Source organism: Arvicanthis niloticus, chromosome 25 (genome assembly GCF_011762505.2).
Source record: "Arvicanthis niloticus isolate mArvNil1 chromosome 25, mArvNil1.pat.X, whole genome shotgun sequence".
Classification (NCBI taxonomy): Eukaryota; Metazoa; Chordata; class Mammalia; order Rodentia; family Muridae; genus Arvicanthis; species Arvicanthis niloticus.
The window spans coordinates 35,988,420-36,012,414 of NC_133433.1; the positions used below are offsets into that span (position 1 = coordinate 35,988,420).

A 23,995-nucleotide genomic window follows, 5' to 3' on the forward strand; every position below is an offset into this window, starting at 1 on the left:
CTTTTCCCAATGTGTTGGTTGCCGATTTGTCTTATTGACAATGTCCTTTGCCTTACAGAAGCTTTGCAATTTGATGAGGTCCCATTTGTCAATTCTTGATCTTAGAGCATAAGCCATTGGTGTTCTGTTCAGGAACTTTTCCCCTGTGCCTAGGTATTCGAGGGTCTTTCCCACCTTCTCTTTTATTAGTTTCAGTGTATCTGGTTTTAAGTTAAGGTCTTTTATCCACTTGGATTTGAGATTTGTACAAGGAGGTATGAATGGATTGATTTGCATCCTTCTACATGTTGACCTCCAGTTGAACCAGCACCATTTGCTGAAAATGCTGTCCTTTTTCCACTGGATGGTTTTAGCTCCTTTGTCAAAGATCAAGTGACCATAGGTATGTGGGCTCATTTCTGGATCTTAAATTCTATTCCATTGATCTTCATGCCTGTCTCTGTACCAATACCATGCAGTTTTTATTACTATTGCCCTGTAGTATAAGTTGAGGTCAGGGATGGTGATTCCCCCAGAAGTTCTTTTGTTGTAGAGAATAGTTCTCGCTATCCTGGGTTTTTTGTTGTTCCAAATAAATTTGCAAATTGCTCTTTCTATCTCTATGAAGAATTGATTTGGAATTTTGATGGGGATTGCATTGAATCTATAGATTGCTTTTGGTAAAATGGCCATTTTTACTATATTAATCCTGCCAATCCAGGAGCATGGGAGATCTTTCCATCTTCTGAGATCTTCGATTTCTTTCTTCAGAGACTTGAAGTTCTTGTCATACAGATCTTTCACTTGCTTGGTTAGATTCACTCGAAGATACTTTATATTATTTGTGACTATTGTGAAGGGTGTCATTTCCCTAAATTCTTTTTCAGCCTGTTTATCTTTTGAGTAGAGGAAGGCTACTAATTTGTTTGAGTTGATTTTATATCCAGCCACTTTACTGAAGTTGTTTATCAGGTTTAGGAGTTCTCTGGTGGAAGTTTTAGGGTTACTTAAGTATACTATCATATCATCTGCAACTAGTGAAATTTTGACTTCTTCCTTTCCTATTTGTATCCCTTTGACTTCCTTTTGTTGTCTAATCACTCTAGCTAGGACTTCCAGTACTATATCGAATAGGTAGGGTGAGAGTGGGCAGCCTTGTCTGGTCCCTGATCTTAGTGGGATTGCTTCAAGTTTCTCTCCATTTAGTTTCATGTTGGCTACTGGCTTGCTGTATATTGCTTTTGCTATGTTTAGGTATGGACCTTGAATTCCTAATCTTTCCAAGACTTTTAACATGAAGGGATGTTGAATTTTGTCAAATGCTTTCTCAGCATCTAGTGAGATGATCATGTGGTTTTTTTTTCTTTGAGTTTATTTATGTAGTGGATTACATTGATGGATTTCCGAATATTGAACCATCCCTGCATTCCTGGGATAAAGCCTACTTGATCATGATGGATGATTGCTTTGATGTGTTGTTGGATTCGGTGTGCGAGAATTTTATTGAGTATTTTTGCATTGATATTCATAAGAGAGATTGGTCTGTAGTTCTCCTTCTTTGTTGGGTCTTTGTGAGGCTTAGGTATGAGCGTAATTGTAGCTTCATAGAACAAATTGGGTATTGTTCCTTCTGTTTTTATTCTGTGGAATAGTTTGAAGAGAATTGGTATTAGTTTTTCCTTGAAGGTCCGATAGAATTCTGCACTAAAACCATCTGTCCCCGGACTTTTTTTGGTGGGGAGGTTTTTAATGACTGCTTCTATTTCTTTAGGAGTTATGCGACTGTTTAGATGGTTTATCTGCTCCTCGTTTAACTTTGGTACCTGGTATCTATGTAGAAAATTGTCCATTTCATCCAGATTTTCCAATTTTGTTGAGTATAGGCCTTTGTAGTAGGATCTGACGATTTTTTTTAATTCCCTCAGTTTCTGTTGTTATGTCTCCCTTTTCAGTTCTGATTTTATTAATTTGAGTACTGTCTCTGCGCCCTTTGGTTAGTCTGGCTATGGGTTTGTCTATCTTCTTGATTTTCTCAAAGAACCAGCTCCTGGTTTTGTTGATATTTTGTATAGTTCTTTTTGTTTCAACTTGTTTGATTTTAGCCCTGAGTTTTATTATTTCCTGCCGTCTACTCCTCTTGGGAATATTAGCTTCTTTTTGTTCTAATGCTTTCAGGTGTGCTGTCAATTTATTAATGTACATTCTTTCCATTTTCTTTTTGTGGGCACTTAGAGCTATGATTTTTCCTCTTAGTTCTGCTTTCATGGAGTCCCACAAATTTTGATATGATGTGTCTTCATTTTCATTTAAATCTAAAAAGTCTTTAATTTCTTTCTTTATTTCTTCCTTGACCAAGTTATCATTGAGTAGAGCACTGTTCAGTCTATGACTCCTGATCTTTTTCCTAGGGTTTCTATCTCCAGTGTAGTCTCCCTTTGTGGTTTCTGTATTGTTTCTACCTCAGTTTTTAGATCCTGGACGGTTCTTTGTAATTCCTTCACCTGTTTGGTTGTGTTTTCTTGCATTTCTTTAAGGGCTTCTATCTATTTACCTGCATTCTTCTCAAATTCTTTGAGAGTGTTGTTTATGTCCTTTTTAAAGTCCTCCATCATCATCATGAGAAGTGATTTTAATTTTGAGTCCTGCTTTTCTGGTATGATGTGGTGTTCAGGACTTGTTATGGTGGGGGAACTGGGTTCTGGTGATGCCAAGTAACTTTGGTTTCTGTTGTTTACATTCCTGCGATTGCCTTTTGCCATTTGGTTAGCTGTAGTTCTACTGGCACTCACTGGTTCTGACTGGAGTCTGCCTTTCCAGTTATCTTGGCTGTATCAGAACTCCTCGGGGTACAAATGACTCTATGATCCTGAGCTCCAGCTACTCTGGGTTCAGTGGCTCCTCTAGGATATTTCAGGATATGGAGTCTCCACAGTGGTAGACCAGCTAGGTGTTTGCTGTTCTGAATGTAGTTGCTCCTCTAGGATGCTTCAGGATATGGTGTCCCCCCGCTCTGCAGCTCTGCGGGCTGTGTCCTCTCTAGGATGCCTGCAGCTCTAAGGTCCTTGACCTCTCTTGGGTGCCTCTGCAGCTCTGTGGTTTGTGCTTTCCCTAGGGTGCCTCTGGACTCAGTTTCCAGAGAAGAGCAGCTCAGCTGGGAGACTGCTCAAGCCACCAGTATCCAGGCCAGAGGTGGAAGGGGAGACTTGAGCTTTCTTATTGTGTTTTTCCAATATATCTGTCCTGTATTTCTACTGGTAACCAGCTTGTGATTAAGGTGAAAGAGTATGCCTTTTGGCCAGTTACGTTTAAATCTTTATTTTCCAAAATTAAGCATAACTTTTGCATTTCAGTGGAAATTTTAGATTTTTTATACATTGCAATTATGAATAATGTATTTAAGTTGATTTTTAAAATTTAATCCCTATCATCCTTGTTATGTCTTTGTTTGATTTTTACTACTGTTTTGAATAAATATACTTAGTGTTGCATTTGATCTTTAAATTATTCACTAGGCATTTTGATTTCTTGCTGGTGATTTAGTGTTTACAATATGAGTCTGTAATTTGTAATAATCATCATATCGTTTGATGATAGTTCACATACAAGGATGATCTCACACTTCTCATCCTTTCTTTCTTCCCTTACAGTTGTGGCTTTTCAACCTGTGGGCTGTGACCACTTTGAGGGTCACATATTAGATATCCTACATATCAGATATTATGATTCAAAACAGTATCAAAATTACAGCTCTGAAGTAGCAACAGATTTTATGATTGGGGTCACCACAACATGAGAAACCATGTTAAAGGGCTGCAGCATTAGGAAGGTCGAGGACCACTGCTTTATAGAATTATTTTTGTGTACATTTTCCATCATTATAGTTTATTAATATCATATTACAATTGCTAAATTTTGTTCCAAACATTTATCTTTTATGCTTTAATTTTCTATTTTTAAAATTAGAAATACTATATTTAGTCATATATTTCTACTTCTAACATTGTTGTTTATTTATAAATGAAAGAACTAAAATGATATCACTTCCTTTAATGTAATGAATTTTCCATAAGTTGACTTTATAATTTCATATATTTGTACTGTATTTATATCATTCTACCTTTACCTCATATTCCTCTCCATTTTAACTTTTATCCACTTTTTCTCTAATTTATGGCACCTTTTAATGTGTATGTGTATGTGCACAAGCACCTTTGAGCATGATATATGAATACATCGTGAGTCTGTTTAGTGTTGCATCTATCTATCTATCTATCTATCTATCTATCTATCTATCTATCTATCTATCATCTCTCAATTTATCTATGTTTTGGGTTGACTGACCGTTTTGTATTGGATAATAAATTAGGCTCATCCCTGAACATTTGATTCTCCTTCTCTCAGCAGATATTAATTGCCTGTAACTCTTCATCTAGGGTAGGACCTTGTGAGATTTACCCCATCCACACTGTCGTGCAAACTGGTGTCATTATTGTTCAGGTCTTGCTTAGGCATCCATGTGTTTGAGATTTTATAGTTATACCTTTTATGTCATATGTAGAAGATACTATCTCAGAGTAGATATCCTGGTTTTTGGCTCTTATAATCATTCTCTTCTTGAGAAACATTCCTTTAGTCTTTTTTAGGTGTAGAGTAGATGGGTCAACATGAACTAAACACACCACAGTCAGTTTTCCTCTGCTTGTTGTCTACTTTTATCTTCCAGTATGATCTAATTCTTATGCAAAAAGAGGCTTTATTGATAAGGTATGAGAATTAGAATTATCTGTGGGGATAAGGATAACTACTGAGGAGGCAAAAAGAAATTATACTGGTTTTAGAAAGTAGCCCTGGTAGGTTTTTCACTACGTTCCAGTTTTGAATAGTTGGTTTGATTTACCTTTTGAGACACAAATTTTCTTCTCTTGAGAGAGGCTTAAATCCAATTATACAACTGCTGGTTATATCCAAGATGCATGTGATTCTATTGTACCTCTTTCTAGACTGGTGATTATTGTGGTTTGTAGCTAGGTAGTATTATTGTTGTTGTTTGATTCTTGGCAATTTTCTCAGAGCTATTTAGTGCTATGAAAGCTAATCCTAAGCAGAAGGCTTCCATGTCAGACACAGATCAATTCCTAGCCATGTCTTCATGGTTGTATTTAAATACTAGGAAGCAACCAAGGACAGCAGAATTGCCTATATTGTTTTGGGAGTTGTATGAACTCCCCAAAACAAACACTTGAAAAGTTTCTCATATTTGGTCCTTGAGATTTTATGAGATAGTCTATTACTTTTGTGGGGAATAGCCCTTAACTCTTTGGGGGTTCATTATCAGCCAGGTTTATTCCATGTTTGTTCTTATTTTTCATTGGTCATTCTTTTTTCTTCATTAATTAATTAATTAACTTTACCTCTCGATCATAGGCCCCACTTTCCTCCCAGTTCCCTCCCTCAGAAAGCTTCTCCCCCAAGCCTCCCTACCCTTCTCCAATGAGAAGGCGATGCTCCCACACTGTGTATAAATTCATCCTGGTGCATCTAGTCACTGCAGGACTAGGCAATCCTCTGGACTCAATCATAGACTGGCCTAGAAATCAATCCAATATTGGAAATAACAGTCTTCATTTGGCAGGTTGCATCTGGATATTTTCAGAGACATATTTGGAAGTTAGTTGAAGTTCTTTATGATGTTATGATAGCAAGATATAAAGTTGGGGAAGGATATGGATTTCAAACTGGTATTAGTACATGTGATAAGGCTCTTTTAATTGTCAAGTTAAAATTATTTTTGTTTTTTCTACAGTATTTATTGAAAGTTACATTGACTGTATACTTTCTAATTGTGTTAGTGTGCTTAAACCTGGCATGTCTGTTATGGGGGTCTATCAACCAGCTTTTGTCTTACTGTCCTGAGTATTATAGAACCTTGGTTTTCTGAAAAAAGCTTGTAAGTGCTGGAAGAAGTGAGTTAGGCTTTAAGCAGAAGCAAGAGGGTATTGGGCTTGATTATTGCTGGTATAACAACTTTAATTACATTAATTGCTAGCACCACTGCTTCTGCAATAGCTTTGACACAAGAAGTTTGCTTTGACAAGGGCTAACATGATCAAGCTATATATGCCATTCTTGATGCTTGACCAAAATGGAAATACTGACGTCAAGCCATGGATAATTTTATCAGCATTATCTGCAGCATCAAAGCTCAGGAAAGCAGCATTCTTTACATTCATAATCTCACTATGCAAAGTTAAAACATCCAGAGAATATTAGAATTATGCCAAATACACTGTAAATGTCTTTAAACTTTTTTCTAATTATAATGACTATCATTTTAAGTTTTAGAAGTAACACAAATCCATTGGTATTTGGCATGACACTCGACATGGCTCCTTACTCTTAAAGTCTGAACCAGGTTCTATAATACTCAGGGCAGTAAGACAAAAGCTGGTTGATAGACCCCCTATAACAGACATGCCAGGTTTCAACACACTAACACAATTACTAGGGAATACTTTTATTCCTGCTCATTGTGTTAAGCTTGTCTCTAACAACATCAGCATATTGGTAGCCAAAGTACATGACCTGAAACTGAAAATGAACCCCCAGACAGAGTTATTAATTTAACAGGCTGACAAGCCAAGGACTCTACACAGAGCCTTACCAACCTAAGACAGAAGTGCATTGCTTTTGATGATGCATATTTCACGACAAGTAAGGAAGGCATTCTTGTTAGAATGACCTAAGACAGGCTCAGTCTGGTTTATGCAATAAAAAAGGGGAGATGTGGAGAGATTTTGGAGCTGCCTGGCAGGAATCTGACATTGGCCAAGGACAAGGAAATGGGCTGCTTGGAATGAATCTGACATTAGGATAAAACAAAGAAGTAATTTCAAGCAGGAATCTAAATCTTAAGCTAGAATGAAGAAGTAGGCTTCAGGCATGAAAATGACTTTGGGCTAGGACAGGAAATAGGCTCAGATATTTTGGTCATCCCGATAAGCCCTTAGACATAGTGATCACAGGAGTGATCACGGGAATGTTTACTGCCTTGTTTGTTTTTTGACTATTTGTTTTTATTGTCTTTCTTATTTTTTTGACTATTTGCATCTATTGTATTGCTAGTTCTTTGACCTAGAACTGACCTTAATACTTGCATGTAACTAAAATGGTATAAAAGCAAAAAGGAGGAGGAGGGATGAGATAGGAAGTTTATGAGGTGGGGGGAATGAGGAAAAAAGATAACATCTGAAATGTAAATAAATAAAATATCCAATAAAAATCTGAGCCTCTGTATTCAAATATTTGTAAAAAACAAAACAAAGCAAAAAAAAAAAAAACACAAACAAAAACCCACAAAGGAAGACCAAAACCAATATTGTATACCCACAGGGAATGAGGCATGATATCCTCCCAACTACAGTCACTGGAGGACAAAGGATGAGAAGATGAAATAAGTGTTATAGCTCCATTTTATGCTAGGCATCCATGTTGGTACCTACCAGCCATTGGTCTCTGACTCCAGTCCCTGGAAGATAACTTTCCAGTAACCATGACTCAGTGATTCCCATGCAAAAATGTACAGTAATGTCTATATATTAATCATTATATGACTGCTTTTTTTCTTCTGTAACTTTCTTAAACAGATACCTAAAGATGGTTTAGAGTTGTATTAACCACTTAACTTGGCAGAACACAACAGTTTTTATTTACTTGCCTAGATATTGAAGGCCTTCCCCTTTAAAAATTGTTTCCCATACCCCTGCTACATGGAAATCTCAATTTTGGCTCAGAGATTGTTCATCCTACTAGCAGTTAATCAATAAATATTTCACTTATAACTGGATTGTGTCTACAGTCTTTTCCCAAGGATTTACAAACTTCCTAACGTTTGGAGGCCCTAGCGAGATCCCAAGGAGTCCCCAGACATAGGGCAAGGGGTCTGGAACAGACATGAGAGGGAGCAAGTGCAAAGTGGACTTGATATGCATTGGGTATTCTATACAGCAACCATCCTAAATTTGAAAGTTGAAAGCAAGAATCACTGGCCAATATGCTTCTGAAACTTGGCCCTGTTGGTGAGTTGTTTGTTCTGTTCTGTTTTAGAGTCCAGACATTTGGAGAGATAGAAAGTAAGATCTGACAGAATTGTAGATCCAGTCTCTGGGACAGAGGAGACACCCTACTGTTTTTCTGGTTTTGGTATATGAGTGAAGGGATGTCTGAATTTTCTCTGGTTTTTGTTTTCTCAGATTATGTTGTCATACTGTCTTTTTTCTGTTGTTCTTTGTTGTCTGTTTTATTTGTGTTTTCAAGATTTGTTGCAGAAATGGGAACCAAACTAAGCACAGCCAAACTGCCCCTGAGCTCCATGCAATATTTTCAGGATTACTGTGAAGTAGGCTGCTCCTGGCTACAACAGCTCCCCACTGATGCTTGCTCAATCTATATCCCTCTTATTTGCTCACAGGAGCCTACTGTTTAGGTCCCACAGGCATGTAAGGTGCTTTTCTATGTCCTCTTATTTGAGATCATTTCTCCTCACTCTGCTTATGATAGATGTTTCCTTCCAGGTTGTTCTATCTCCCAGATTCTCCTGTCTATAACCATGGAGTTCTGGCTTCAGCCACTCAGGGATGGATCAATATGGGGACTCTGGGCATTCATACCTCCTGGACAACGTGAGCCCACAATTCTGCTACCTGCTGCTCTCTGTGCTAACACAACTGGTCTGTATCCAGAATTTTTTTTATCTCTACACCTTCTTTGTACTCTGTTCTGGTCTCCCCATATGATCACTGCAGGGATTAAGAGTTTTTTTGGGTATGTTTAATATTAAAATACTGTTTTATGCTGGTCTTCTTTATTTAAAAAGCTGGCTCTGGAGTTGAGGTATGGCATCTGTTTTCCAACCCAAGCATTTTTTTTTTTTTAAAATTTCCTCCAAAATCATTGTCCTGAATCAGAAGATCATCTGATGCTAAGACAAAGAGACAAATAAAACAACCTAAGAAAAGATACTATACTCTTTAAAACAGCAAAAATACAAACTTTCTGAACCTTAAGATTTGTAAGCTTATTGGTTACGGTTAAAAATCTGTAAAAGAAAATCCACAAAGAAAACAAATACAACCAAATGCTAACATTTTTTGAATTTCTGTAGATGTCTGGTTTTTATAGTTTTTTTGTTTAGTGGCCTCTAGGTTACAGATACTCGTAGTATTATACAGCCTAATGACTTTACAAGATAACTTATTAAAGTTATAACAAGATAGATTTTAGGGTTATCTGCCTCTATCTGCTGATACACACAATCTAGTTATCAAGTCAAATCAAATCAAATCTGCAGTCTAAAATGGCCCAATAATAACCCTAGATATGCTAAAATAATCAGAGCTGGGCTTGTTAAAAGTTAATTTATTTTTTTGAAAAAAGAAAGGAGCTAGGCAAGATCATTGGACCTTCACCTGAGAATCCAGTCACTTCCTCCAGCCGGTTGTATGCAGTTAGGCCCTAATTAAGTAAAGTCTTGGAATTTTCTGGAGAAACTTGAGTATACAGGCTAAAAATTAAGAATAAGGATGGGGTCCATCTATGCAACATACATACATACATACATACATACATACATACATACATACGTACATACATACATACACACACAGGGACACACAGAGACACACACACAGACACACACACACAGACACACACACACACACACACACACAGACACACACACACAGACACACACACACACACACACACACACACACACACACACACACACACACTGGGTAAAAGCTCCAGATATTGTCTACCACCCCATAGGGAAAATTTCTTACAACAAATATTAAATTTGTTACTGTTATTACTCATATTTTGTTGCACATTTTTTTTTTATTATATGAGACTTAGTAGTTGTGCCCAAACAAGTTTTGAACCCATACAGGAGGGTCAAGCAGCCACAGCATGATTTAGACTGAGAAAGACAAAAAACAAAACAAAACAAAACAAAACAAAACAAAACAAAAACCCCTGGACATGATTGAGGTACACTTCACCTTTTCAAAACAAGGCAAGAGGTACTCCCGACCCTTGGGGAGAAGCTTATCTCAATTGATATGAGGAATGACTTATTTTCTGGTGACCACATGGGACTATTTCAACAGCCACTAGAAACCTCAAAGGGCCTTTTGTGTGCCAACATATACTGATGTGCGTGCGTGTGTGTGTGTGTGTGTGTGTGTGTGTGTGTGTGTGTGTGTGTGTGTGATAGCTCACTATCTCACATAGAATTGACAGGATTGATCCTTCTGAGGCATGCAGCTCTTTCAGGGTCAGAGAGGATGGATCTTTTAAGTCAGCATGCAAGTTACTTTGACCCTACACTAGAATGACTGGAGCCCCAGTTACCTTACTGTGTCCCAGGGCAAAACTAGGTTGCAGCTTTTCCTCATTGGTCATGCCACACCTTAGTTCCTCCCTGACCTCTTTCTACACATACCCTTTATAAACAAAGAAGTGAGAAAATCTATAATTACTACCTTTAAATTCTCCTGGTAAGAGGAGTCATCCCTGAATGTCAACCAAGAACCTGCACCCTCTCCCCAAAGGTGTTATTTTGACTAGATTCTATGAAGTGAGTGGGTGGAGGAATAAAATGATAAAATGAAAATGGGGGGGGCACATATTCCCATCTGCAGCTACAACTTAAACTTAAGATCCTAAAGATGGTTTGGTCTCCATAGTGAGTTCAAGGCCAGTCTAGGCTGTATAAAATGTCTCACACCAAAATAAAACTAAACAAAACAACCAAAACATAAAACTTAGAAATAAAAACAACTATCCCAAGGGGAAAAAAAATCCTAAAGATGTAGTCGATATGACCGCTGCTGTGGAAGTGTGCAGGAGGCATGAAGAGGCAAGGAGTCTGCCTGCTCTCCTTCACTTATTCACCTTGCCCTGTGCAGTCACAGCTCGTATGGCTTTACATCCTGTCTCTTCATCTCCCAGGAACTTCATGGACCTGATGAGCTTCAAGTTCTTGTCCAATTCATAGACAGTGGAATTGACTAGTGATAGGTTTAGCTCCATGATGGCCTCTTCTGAGAGACCCTCCAGGTATTTGACAATGCCCTGAAGGCTGTTTCCATGGGCAGCAATCAAGACCCTTTTCCTCTCCTTGATCTGGGGGACAATTTCTTCATTCCAGAAGGGCAGTTCTATGGAAATAGTGTCCTTCAGGCTCATACAGGAGGGTAGTTGGACCTCAATAGTCCACATACCTGTGATCCTTACTGATGTTGCTGTGTAAGGGATGATTGGGCTCCATCAGAAGCAGAGGGAATTTGGGTGATCACCTCAGATCTTTATCTGCACCTCACCATTTCTGCTTTATTGAGACCAAACAGTTAAATAGTCCCATCCTCCCCACCACCACCACCACCACCATAGTGTTTGTCATTGAGATGACAGGTCCTGACCACTGGCAGCCACATCTGGTCATTGACATCCAGGACTGTCCCGAGGGTCCAGATTACTCTCTCTTCTGCATGGAGGTGAAGCAGATGTAAAGTTTGTAGCCAGCATCTCACAATGTCTGCCCACCATGCTTTACTTCCCTGAGGTTTGCCTGGCTCAGGAGACTGAGGCTCAATGAGATTCTGCTCTTATCTCACCATGAAAAATTAAAAGTGTTTATATAAAAAGTAGGATGGCTAAATAAATGTAATTAAAGATGTCTAACTCTTTGACTTCTCCTGCCTTTCTCAGTTCTTGTTTATAAAAATTATTTCCTCATTTGAGGTCATGAATATTCAAAACTCTTGCTAAAATGTAAACTTGCTTTCTGTAAGACCATTGTCATCATTATTATCTTTAATCATTTTTACAGTCCAGTCATTATCCCCCTCCTGATCCATCCCCTGACAGTTCCTCATACCATTCCTCCTCTGTTCCCCTCTATTTCCAAGAGGATATCCCCAATCCCTTTCCCCACCATGATAATTTTTTTTTGGTATTCTATTTTTTATTTGATATTTTATTTATTTACATTTCAGATGTTATCTCCTTTCCCAATTCCCCCCTAAATTAACACCCTATCCCATCCCTCCTCCTCCTTTTTTTCTTTTATGCAATATACATTACATGCAAATATTAAGGTCAGTGCTAGGATAAGGAACTAGCAATATAATAGATGAAAATAGTCAAAGAACAAGCAATACATTAAACCCAGATAATCAAAGAACAAGCAGGACAATAAATAGAGTCCCATGATCACTATTTCTAGGGCTTATCAGGATGACCAAAATATCAGAGTCTACTTCTCTGTCCTAGCCTACTCATTTTCATGCCTACTTCTTTGTTCTAGATTAAGATTTAGATTCCTGCCTGAAATTACTTCTTTGTTCTAGACTAATGTTGTATTCCTGCATGCAGTCCATTTCCTTGTCCTTGGCCAATGTCAGATTCCTGCCAGGCAGCCCCCAAAGCTCTTCACAACTCCCTTTTTTATTGTATAAACCAGACTGAGCCTGTCTTAGGTCTCTCTGAAAAGAATGCCCTCCTTACCCATCATGAAATATGCATTATCAAAAACTATGCAGTACTGTCTTAGGTTGGAAAGCACTGTGCAGAATCTTACCTGTCCTTGGCTTGCCAGCCTGTTAAATTAATAACTCTGTCTGGAGGTCCATTTTCAGTTTCGACTCATGTACTTTGGCTGCCAACATATTGATGTTGTTAGAGACAAGCTTTAACAAGATGGGCAGAAATAAAAGTACTCCCAGGACAAAAAGGGCTAGTTTGTTCAAGTTATATATGCCATTCTAGAGGTTTGATCAAAATGAAAATACAGACCTCAAGTGATAGATAATTTTATCAGCATTATCTGCAGCATCAAAGCTCAGCAAAGCAGCATTCTTTACACTCATAATCTCAGTATGCAAAGTTAAAACATCCAGAGAGTGTTAGAATTATGCCAAACATCCTACAAGAATCTTTAAACTTTTTTCTAATTATGATGACTATCATTGTAAATTTTAGAAGCAACACAAATCCATTGGTATTTGGCATGACACTCGAGATAGCTCCTAACTCTTAAACCCTGAACCTCCATCTGATAATTTCAATAGAATATAAAGCATCAATCCATTATTCTGCAAACCTATATAAATCTTCTTGTATACTCAACACATTAGTAACATTTTTTTTTGCTAAACAATTAATAAAAGTATATGTCATAACTTGTGTCAAAGCAATTGCAGAAGCAGTGGTGCTAGCAATTAATGTAATTAAAGCTGTTATACCAGCAATAATCAAGCCTAATACCCTCTTGCTTCTGCTTAAAACCTAACTCACTTCTTCCAGCACTTGCAAGCTTTTTTTCTTATTGCCCTGAGTATTATAAAACCAAGGTTCTATAATACTCAGGGCAATAAGACAAAAGCTGGTTGATAGACCCCCATAACAGACATGCTAGGTTTAAGCACACTAACACAATTAGAAAGTATACAGTCAACGCAACTTACAATAAATACTGTAGAAGAAACAAAAGTAATTTTAACTTGACAATTAAAAGAGCCTTATCACATGTACTAATACCAGTTTGAAATCCATATCCTGCCCCAACTTTATCTCTTGCTATCATAACATCATAGAGAACTGCAGCTAGCTTCCAAATATGTCTCTGAAAATGTCCAGATGCAGCCTTCCAAATGAAGACTGTTATTTCCAATACTGGATTGATTTCTAGACCAGTCCATGATTGAGTCCAAATAACTGGTCACCTTTAAGAAAAATACAAGTCGGAGCACCGTTAACCAGCTGGTGCTGGCATCGGCCCAGCCGCTGTCAAGCCTCGCTGCTGCCCTGGGACAGACTGCCCTGACAGCCGCAGAGGCGGGATGACGGAGGACCGTCAGTCAGCAATCGTGTAGCTTGGTCACCTAGGAAGAGAAATTGTAAGCAGATAAGAAGAACGCGTTCGGTTTGGGACACCATTTGCAGCTGGAAATGGGGAATGGACTGTCAGACCAGACTTTCATCCTGTCCAGCCTGCCGTCCTTTCAGTCCTTTCACATTGTTATTCTGGGTTTGGACTGTGCTGGAAAGACAACAGTTTTATACAGGCTGCAGTTCAACGAATTTGTAAATACCATACCTACCAAAGGATTTAACACTGAGAAAATTAAGGTAACCTTGGGCAATTCCAAAACAGTCACTTTTCACTTCTGGGATGTAGGTGGTCAAGAGAAATTAAGACCACTGTGGAAGTCATATACCCCATGCACAGGTGGCATCGTGTTTGTGGTGGACTCTGTCGATGTTGAGAGAATGGAAGAAGCCAAAACTGGACTTCATAAAATAACTAGGATATCAGAAAATCAGGGAGTCCCTGTGCTTACAGTTGCTAACAAGACCTGAGGAACTCTCTCTCTCAGAGATTGAGAAGTTGTTAGCAATGGGTGAACTGAGCTCATCGACTCCTTGGCATTTGCAGCCCACCTGTGCAATCATAGGAGATGGGCTAAAGGAAGGACTTGAAAAACTACATGATATGATAATTAAAAGGAGAAAAACGTTGCAGCAACAGAAAAAGAAGAGATTAATGGCAGTACCTTTTATATCGGTGTGGAATAGGTTTTCCTTCGTCTAATTTCTGACAAGCTGAAGAGTGTCTACGGCCTGGTTTGCCTGTTTGCCCTCATGGATGCTATTAAAGCTTTGTTTTGTTGCCTTTGGAAGATGAGTAAATGCAATGCTTCTTAAAGTGGTCTCTTCTCCCTGACCCACAAATCTTTTGGTACTACCATTTTGGGAAGCCAAAAAAGGCTAGTAATTGATTAGAAAATAATTTTGTGGAAATTTGACCTGAAGTTAGTGAAATAAAACTTTGAAGAGTGAAAAACAAAACAAAACAAAACAAAACAAAACAAAACAAAACAAAAAACAAAAAACAAACAAACAAAAAAGAAAAATACAAGTCATTATAACTTCTCTTTTTGATTTTCTGTCCTATAAGTTCTAAAAACTTGAGGCAAGGCAGCTTGTCCCATATGGAATATGGGAAAGCAAAGGTGGGTCAGGAACATATGTCCAATACAGCTCCCCAGTCACCCTTGTCAGGGCACTCAGCAAGCTCACAGGTCAGCATCATTTTTTTCTCAGCATCAGCATGTCTCACCAATCACTCTGGCAGCCACCATGCTCCTTCAGCATTCTGCAGAAAAAACACAAACATGCCCTACTCCCCATATTTAGATACCTGATTGGGATCATGCCATATGGCAGTAAGTGGATCCTTCCTTTTCACCTAGGCTATAAGTATGCCTAGTTGTAGGGCGCCATAGACACTCGAGGCTCAGCTTTTAACCTGTTATTTCTAGACAATTGATGTGGGTATGTGCACTGCTCCCCCTCCGTGTATTCATCTCTGTCTGTGTCTGTCTGACTCTCTCTCTCTCATTCACTTTCTTTCTCTGTCTCTGTCTTTCTCTCTCTCTGTGTATGTGTGTGTTTGTGTGTGTATGTATTTGTGTGAAGAGTCAGATTTTCCTCATCACATGGTATCAGTAATGTAATAATGATTCATTGTTAGAAGAGAAGAGTGTAATAGGGATCAGACTTGCTCATAAATGCATTTTTGGATGATAATTATAGCAGAAACAATATAAATTAGAATAAAGACTGTATACAAAATGTGTTTGAATATCTGAGAAGGAACAGTTAATCATAGAAATTGTTGTAAATGTTTGCTTGGCTAAATAGTGTTTAGAAGTTGGTACATTTTTTTCTACATTTTTTTTATCTTTTTTTTTCTTTTTTTTATTAGATATTTTATTTACACTTCAGATGCCATCCCCTTTCCCCATTCCTCCCCCTTATAAAACCCCTATCCCATGCCCCCTTTTCCTTTTTGCATTTATACATTTTTTTAAAATAATGTTAATCATAAGCGTTATAAGTTTGGAATTGTTCAATGAGAGGTGTAACCCACTGACCAACCTAGATATAACAACTATCTTTGACTGGTGGAGATACATGAATATCTGCCTCCCTGTCTCCCCCCTCTTTCTCTCTTTCATCACCTAGCTTCTCCTATCCTTCTTCTCCTCCTCTTCTTACTCCTTTTCTTCCTCTCAGTACTCCTCCTACCTTAGCTCCTCCTACACATCACCCTTCCTGTTAAAATAAAACTTTTCTCTCAAAATACAATTAGAGCATAATTATGCCAATTTGTACCAGTGAGGTACAAGATAGTCTTAATACCCAGTCCATCGTTTTGTTGACTAACCAGCACCTCTGTCATCTATCCTAACTAAAACATTTAGTTCTGAACCTGGCTTTAGGATGAATGTCAGCTGCCGACCATCCACTCAAATCTTTTCTCTTACGGTAAATAGCTATAAGTTTTCAACCCCGTCAGAAATCCAGAATGACTGAGTTAACTATAATTGTGGGAAGCACAAATCATAGCTTCTAAAACTTAGCCAATTTATAGAGACCTCTGAACACCTGAAAAGCCCCTATACTACCGAACGTTGGAGCATCAAATCTTCAGCCTTCTGGCCCAGAATCATCTGACAGACCTTGGTGATGCAGGATTATTAAGGACTGATTACTCTGTCTAGGCAGATATAATCAGTCGACTATTCTGCATGTGTGTCCTTTTCTGGACAGTAATTTGTCTGTAGATGGAGAGAGGCAATTCTTGCCTCGTGGCTGTTACCACACAACTGGAGTAACTCCAAGGATGCTCAATTTCTTCTTAGAATCCACGACAGGAAGCTGTCAGGAGCAGACAGGTCTCTAATCAATATGAACATTAATATATAAATATTTGTAGCATCAGTTCTATGGACTTCTGATGTTTTGAAAACCAACTATCCATGTAAGGTAACCTGGACTGTTTTCTGTTAACTCCTCTCAGCTATTTCTAAGTAAAATATGGAAAGCACCCTAACAATAAACTCAAAAATATGAATTTGCTATAGTCCCTTAACTCATAGGTTAACCATCCCAAATAAGTTAAAAAAGTTAAAAAAGGCTGGGTCTAGGCCCTGTATTCCTAAAGGTGTTATACAGGCACAATGCCCATGAGCGTATCAATATTCATCTCACTTTTATATTAATAAGGAGCTCGTACCAATGAAAACCTTAAATTTGAGATCAAAGTAAATTTTGTACCATTTAAGAATTTATAACTTCATCTTGATAATAATTATACAGATTTCTACCAGTAGGTTATGGCTATGCAGTAAGTCCTAGCTAATCCTCCCTGTTCCAACAAAACCACTACTTGTCCCTAGAAAGACAGACCATTATTAACCACATTAGTCCCCAAGCTCAGGGAATAGGGGCGCTGACTCTTCTTTAACTTCTTCAAGCTGATTAAGGGCGTTGAGATATTAGAAGAGGGGTGGGGGGGAGAGTAAGTTGATAAGCCTCTGATGCTGTGTCTTCACTGAATCCAGATGGAATTCCAGGAAATCAGAGATTTGGGCAGGTCTGCTCAGTATGCTTGATGAGTAGATACACCAAGGCTGTGTATTCTGCAATATACAATTCTCAGAACAAGTTTTAGTATCAAGAAAAAAAAATTTCCCACCCCCAGGGGCCTGACATTTTTTTTTAAAGATGTTGGTTCTGAAGACTTTTTTTTCCCGCTTCTTAAAATTGGTTGTAGTATTTACATTTCAGATTTTATCCCCTTAGCCTACTTCCTCCCACCACCCAGAAACCTATCCCATCCCCCTCCTCATGCTTCTATGAGGCAGTGACCACACCTACCCCCTCACTATACCCTCCCCGCCCTCACATTCCCCCCCCACTGTGTTTTCATTCATTCATTCATTCATTCATTTTTCATTCATTTTTTTATGGGACCAAGAAACTCCTCTCCCACCTATGTCCGACAAGGCCATCGTCCCCTACATATACCTCTGGAGTCTTGGGTCCCTCCCTATGTGTTCCCAGGCTGGTGGTTTAGACCCTGGGGGGGCTCTGGTTGTTTGGTATTGTTGCTTTCCACCTGGGGTCAATAACCCTTTCTGCTCCTTCAGTCCTCTCACTAAGTTCTCCATTGGGAAACCCCTGATCATATCAGTGGTTTATTGTGAACATTGTCCTCTGAGTGTTTTAGTCTTTGGCTGACCTCTAAGGAGACAGCTATATCATGTTCCTCACGTTATGCACTTCCAGCCATCCACAACAGTGTTTAGATTAGGTGGCTGTACATGGGGTGAATACCCAGGTGGAAAGGTCTCCTGATGGCCCCTCTTTTAGTTTCTGTTCCATGTTTTGTTTCCCTATTTGCTCCCTTGAGCATTTTTATTTCTCATTCTAAGTAGAACTGAGACATCCCCTCTTGGTTGTCCTTCTTCATGAGCTTCAGGTGGTCTATGGGTTGAGTCTTCGCTAATCCAAGCTTTTGGACTAACATCCGAGGAGATATGTTTGTGTAACTATCTTCTTTTGGGGTTTTTGGAAGATTACTTTCTTGCTTTTTCTAGGTTGTAGTTTCCCTCCTTGTGTTGGAGTTTTCCACCAATTATTCTTTGAACTGCTGGATTTGTGTTGAGATACTGTGTAAATTTGGATTTGTCATGGAATATTTTGGTTTCTCCATCAATAATGATTGACAGTTTTGCTGGGTATAGTAGTCTGGGCTGGCATTTGTGTTCTCTTAGGGTCTGTATGATATCGGTCCAGGATCTTCTGGCTTTTATGGTCTCTGGTGAGAAGTCTGGTGTAATTCTTATAGGTCTGCCTTTATATGTTACTTTGCCTTTTTCCCTTACTGCTTTTAGTATTTTTTCTTTGTTTTGTACATTTGATGTTTTGACTATTATATGGCGGGAAGTATTTCTTTTCTGGTCTAAACTATTTGGAGTTCTGTAAGCTTCTTGTATATTTATGGACATCTCTTTCTTTAGGTTAGGGAAGTTTTCCTCTATAATTTTGTTGAGGATATTTACTGGTCCTTTTAGTTGGGAGTCTTCCCCCTCATCTATACCTATTATCCTTAGGTTTGGCCTTCTCATTGTGTCTTGGATTTCTTGTATATTTTGGGTTAGTAGCTTTTTGTATTTTGCATTTTCTTTGACAGTTGTGTCGATGTTTTCCATGGTATCTTCTGCACATGAGATTCTCTCTTCCATCTCTTGTATTCTGTTGGTGATACTTGTGTCTATGACTCCTGATCTTTTTTTTTAGGTTTTCTATCTCCAGGGTATTGTCCCTTTGTGATTTCTTTATTGTTTCTACTTCCATTTTTAGATCCTGCATGGTTCTGTTTAATTCCTTTTCCCGTTTGGTTGCATTTTCTTGCAATTCCTTAAGGGATTTTTGTGTTTCCTCTTTAAGGGTTTCTATCTGTCTACCAGTGCTCTCCTTAAGTTCTTTGAGAGTGTTATTTATGTCTTTCTTAAAGCCCTCTATCATCATCATGAGAAGTGATTTTAATTCTGATTCCTGCTTTTCTAGTGTGATGGGGTGTTCAGGGCTTGCTCTGATGGGGCAGCTGGGTTCTGATGATGCCATGTAACTTTGGTTTCTGTTGCTTACATTCTTGCTCTTGCCTTTTGCCATCTGGTTAACTCTAGTGCTGCCTGTACTTGCTGTCTCTGACTGAAGCCTGTCTTTCTTGTTATCTAGCTTGTGTCTGATCTCCTAGGGGTCCAGATGTCTCTGTGATCTTTTCCAGCTGCACTGATTACAGTGGTACCTCTAGGATGCCTCAGGATATGGTGCCTCCAAGGTAGTAGTCCAGCTAGGTGTCTGCTGTTCTGGGTGCAGTGTCTCCTCTAGAATATCTCAGGATATGTTGTCTGAAGCTCTGAGTTCATTTGTTCCTCTGTGGATCTGGATTGAGTGGACCTTCCAGTATGTCTCAGGTGGAATCCGGGGTCCACACAACAGCAGACCTGGCAGAGGTCTGATCTAGGCCTCAGATCTTCTCAGATCTAAGTTCTCAGTTTCTAAGACACTGTCCAAGTTAGAGCGCCTGGGATCCCTGCTTCCTCTGGGTTCTTGGAGGTTGGGGACAGAGCTGCCACACAAGATCTGCTTAGTGCTTTGGCCCAGATCGGAAGGAACCAGTGTTCCTGGCCAGGAGTAACTTCCTGGGTCCTATTGGTTCCCAGTTACTCCCTGTTTAGGGTGGGTCCTGCTGTCTGCTTACCTAGGACACTGCCTGAGTTCAAGTGCCTGGGATCCCTGCTTCCTCTGGGTTCTTGGATGTTGGGGGCAGAGCTGCCACCCAAGATCTGCTCAGTGCTCTGGCCCAGACAGGAAGGAACCAGTGTTCCTGGCCGGGAGTGACTTCCTGGGTCCTTTTGGTTCCCAGTCACTCTCTGTTTATGGCGGGCCCTGCTGTCTGCTTACCTAAGATACTGCCTGAGTTCCAGCACCTGGGATCCCTGCTTCCTCTGGGTTCTTGGATGTTGGGGGCAGAGCTGCCATCCAAGGTCTGCTCAGTGCTCTGGCCCAGACCGGAAGGAACCAGTGTTCCTTTTTTCTACATTTATTTATTGCTGTGACCTGTACTGATTTTAGAGTGATCTTACACAGTTGACAAGAATGAAGAAACAACAGTGCACACACATAAAAGCTGGGATTGGGTGTGTCATGCACTCTGTGGGAAAAACCACCAGCCACCTACTACAGCCAGCACAACTGCGAGCATCACTGGGGCCTGGAAAAGAGAGTCACTGTAGACAGATATACAAGACTCCAAGTTTACTTCAGACATAAACACTTTTTTATTTTTTCCACTGCTGTTTATATATTGTTCTGGCTGCTGTTAGAGATAGCATTACCAGCTAAGTTAGATTAAACAGTATCTTTGATCCATTGTCTGAGATTTTCTTTAACATTTCCCTGTCACTGTGACCTTTTGCCATAGAGGACATTTTGTGTTGCTTTAGTCTGTAGTTTTTTTTGCAGTTATGAAGCTACACACGAGTCAGAGTTTGTGTGTTATGGAACTAAGGGCCCCCTGGACTGTAGAAACTCAGTACGATCATTGTATAGCATGAATGAGGAGGTGGGTTAGCTAATCTGGGAGGAAGAACACATTGTCAACATCTTTATTCTAACTAGGCAAAAGCTTTGGCATTCTTCTGAATCTGTTTCAGGGAAAGCTTTGCCATTCCCATGGATCTGAGGCAGTGAAGGCCTTAACATGACTGTGTTCATATCAATAATATACATTCATCAAGGATTTCATCTGCTCTCACAATATTTTCTACAATATCAAAACTCTTCACTGATTTCCCAGTAGTCTAGTCATTTCAGTTTCAAAAGCTAATGGTTTTTTTGTTTTGCATAAATTCTGGATGAAGTAGCCTTATGAGCTCATCCAGATAACTTTTGCTACAAATTCAATGTCAGTTTTCCACGAGTACATTGCTGTTGTTAGACCCAAAGTATTTCTACTGGAAGGGGAATGTAGCTATAAACAATAATTAAGATCGTCCTTGAAGTTCTTGCCCTGTGGAGTTTCTAGGCATACTGCCTCCCTTTTGTGTGTCTTTTATATGTAAATTATGTTGAATGTCACTTGTGGCTTGTCACTAGCATGTCATTTGTGAATCATCACTAGCACATCTTCCCCTCATCAGAAGCCTCTCTTTTTAGTAAAGAGAAGCTGGTCAAATTCTGAGTCTCATATTACCTTCATATCTGGCTTTGATTGCTTCAGATGTCTATATTTTTACTTTGCATGTTGGTTTATTTGACACAATTGTACATATTTATGGATGCATAGTGATCCTCACATATATGTCCACAAATTAGATATTTAGTGTGCTCATCTCCTTGGATCCGTATAATTTTTTTTGTTATGAGAAAATTCAAAATTCTGTTTCCACTTATTTCGAAGTATACAATCTAATGATATTAACCACTGTGTACACAATACCAAAATTTATTGTTTTAACCTAATTGTGATATTTCACTTGCTAACAGATCTTCACATTCTGGTTTCATGTTTGGAATGGATATGTGTTTTTATCTTTTATCAAACAAATTTCATTGCTTCTGTTCTCATCTTCAAATCTACTGGGAAAAACCAAAGACTTAATCCAAATTTACACTAAAATTAAATGAATATATATATATTTTTTTACTAAGAGCTTCTCAGGATGATTTCAGGTTTCTTTTTCCAAGTTTGGGTCTAGCCCTTCCCTTATAACAATACTATTTTGGGGCTGGCTTTGTTGCTTAACAGTAACCTGACTCTGGAGCTTCTATGTAGCACTCCCTAAATCTTGCACAGTGTCCCAAGTGCTTCTGTACCCTTATTTGCAATGTTTTCCGGTTCTCCATAGTTCTGGGCAATACTATCACCCATGTGACTAGGATATCATTGTATTATGTTTTTCTCCCAATTGAAAGATTTTTCAAGAAAGAAAGTATAGGCTCCTGAACTTCAGGAGGTATATAAAGGGTCACAATCCAGCTGAACAGAAACTTGTCAGACTGTTGAGGACTGCTACCAGAATAAATGAAGTAAAGGGTCGGTGAAGATTCTGATCAGCCAAATTGCAGAAAGTGATATTCATATCCTGAGTGTCCTGCTGCCTGCAAGCTGTGCAGAGAGCTCCTGGTTTGCACTTTACCAGAATCACCTGTGTTAGGGTGGGATTTATAGTGATGCAGCTGCATTTGAGTTATTCTTGTTTTTAAAAAATTATTTTGTTTATTTACATTCCAAATGTTGCCCCCGTTCCTGGTCCCCCATCCAAGAGTTCTGCAGCCCATCCCCCTTCCTTTTCCTCTGAGATGGTATTACCCTCTCCTCCTCTATTCCCACTTCACCTCCTCTACATCCCCCTCTTCTGGGGCATCAAGTCTCTACAGGATTAGGTGCACCCCCTCCCACTAAGCCCAGACAAGGCAGTCCTCTGCTGTAGTCGACACTGTTGGTCTTTCTATGGGTTTGCCATCCCCTTCAGCTCCTTCAACCCTTCCCCTACTCTTCTATAGTGGTCCCTAACAGTACAATGGCTGGCTGTAAGTATCTGCATCTGTCTTAGTCAGCATCTGGTAGAGCCTCTCAGAAGACAGCCATGCTAGGCTTCTGTCTGCAAACACAACATAGCATCAGTAATAAATAGTGTTAGGGTTTCTTGTCCACACATGGGATAGATCCCAAGTTGGACTGGTCACTGAATGGCCTTTCCTTCAATCTTTGCTCTATCTTTGTTCCTGCAATTCTTTTAGACAGGAACAATTCTTTTGAAGATAGGTTGGTGACGCCATTCCTCCACTGGGGGCCCTGTCTACCTTGGAGATGGTCACTTTAGTTTCTATCTCCCCACTATTGGGCATTTTGGCTAAGGCCAACACGTTTGAATCCTGGGAGCCTCTCACACTTCAGGTGTCTGGGACTTTCCCGAGGTTTCCCTACTCTGCATCCACCTCCCACAGCTGCATATTTCCATTCATTCTCTTGATCCTCTGAGCTTCTCTCCTCTCTCCCCCATACCTGAACCTGCCCCCTTTTCCTCTACTCCTCTTCTCTTCCACTCAGATCCCTCACTCTTTCTGCTTCCTGTTATTATTTTGTTCACCCTTCTAAGTGAGATTGAAGCATCTTTACTTGGGCCTTTCTTCTTGGTAAACTTTTTATTATCTGTGGGTTGTATCATGGATATTCTGTACTTTTGGGCTAATGTCCTCTTATCAGTGAGTAGATACCATGCACGTCCATTTCATTCTGGGTTACCTCACTCAGGGTGATATTACTAGTTCCATCCATTTGCCTGCAAAAGTTGTGATGTCCTCATTTTAAATAGCTGCATAGTATTCCATTGTGTAAGTAAACCACATTTTCTGTATACATTCTTCCATTGAGGGACATTCCAGCTTCTGGCTATCACTGACAAGACTGCTGTGAACATAGCAGAGCACGTGTCCCTGTGGTACGGTGGGACATTCTCAAATAGTGATATCTTGACTTCTTCCTTTCCAATTTGTATCCCCTTGATCTCCTTTTTGTTGTCTAATTGCTCTG

At 39.3% G+C, this 23,995-nt stretch overlaps 2 pseudogenes; one reads left to right on the top strand and one right to left on the bottom strand.

The window, feature by feature from the left end:
* Nucleotides 1-10,920: 10,920 nt before the first annotated feature.
* On the bottom strand, nucleotides 10,921-12,550 carry LOC143438360 (phosphoglycerate mutase 1-like; annotated as a pseudogene).
* A 1,439-nt stretch (nucleotides 12,551-13,989) lies between these two features.
* LOC143438361 (ADP-ribosylation factor-like protein 4A) lies at nucleotides 13,990-14,632 on the top strand (annotated as a pseudogene).
* The last annotated feature ends 9,363 nt before the right edge of the window (nucleotides 14,633-23,995 follow it).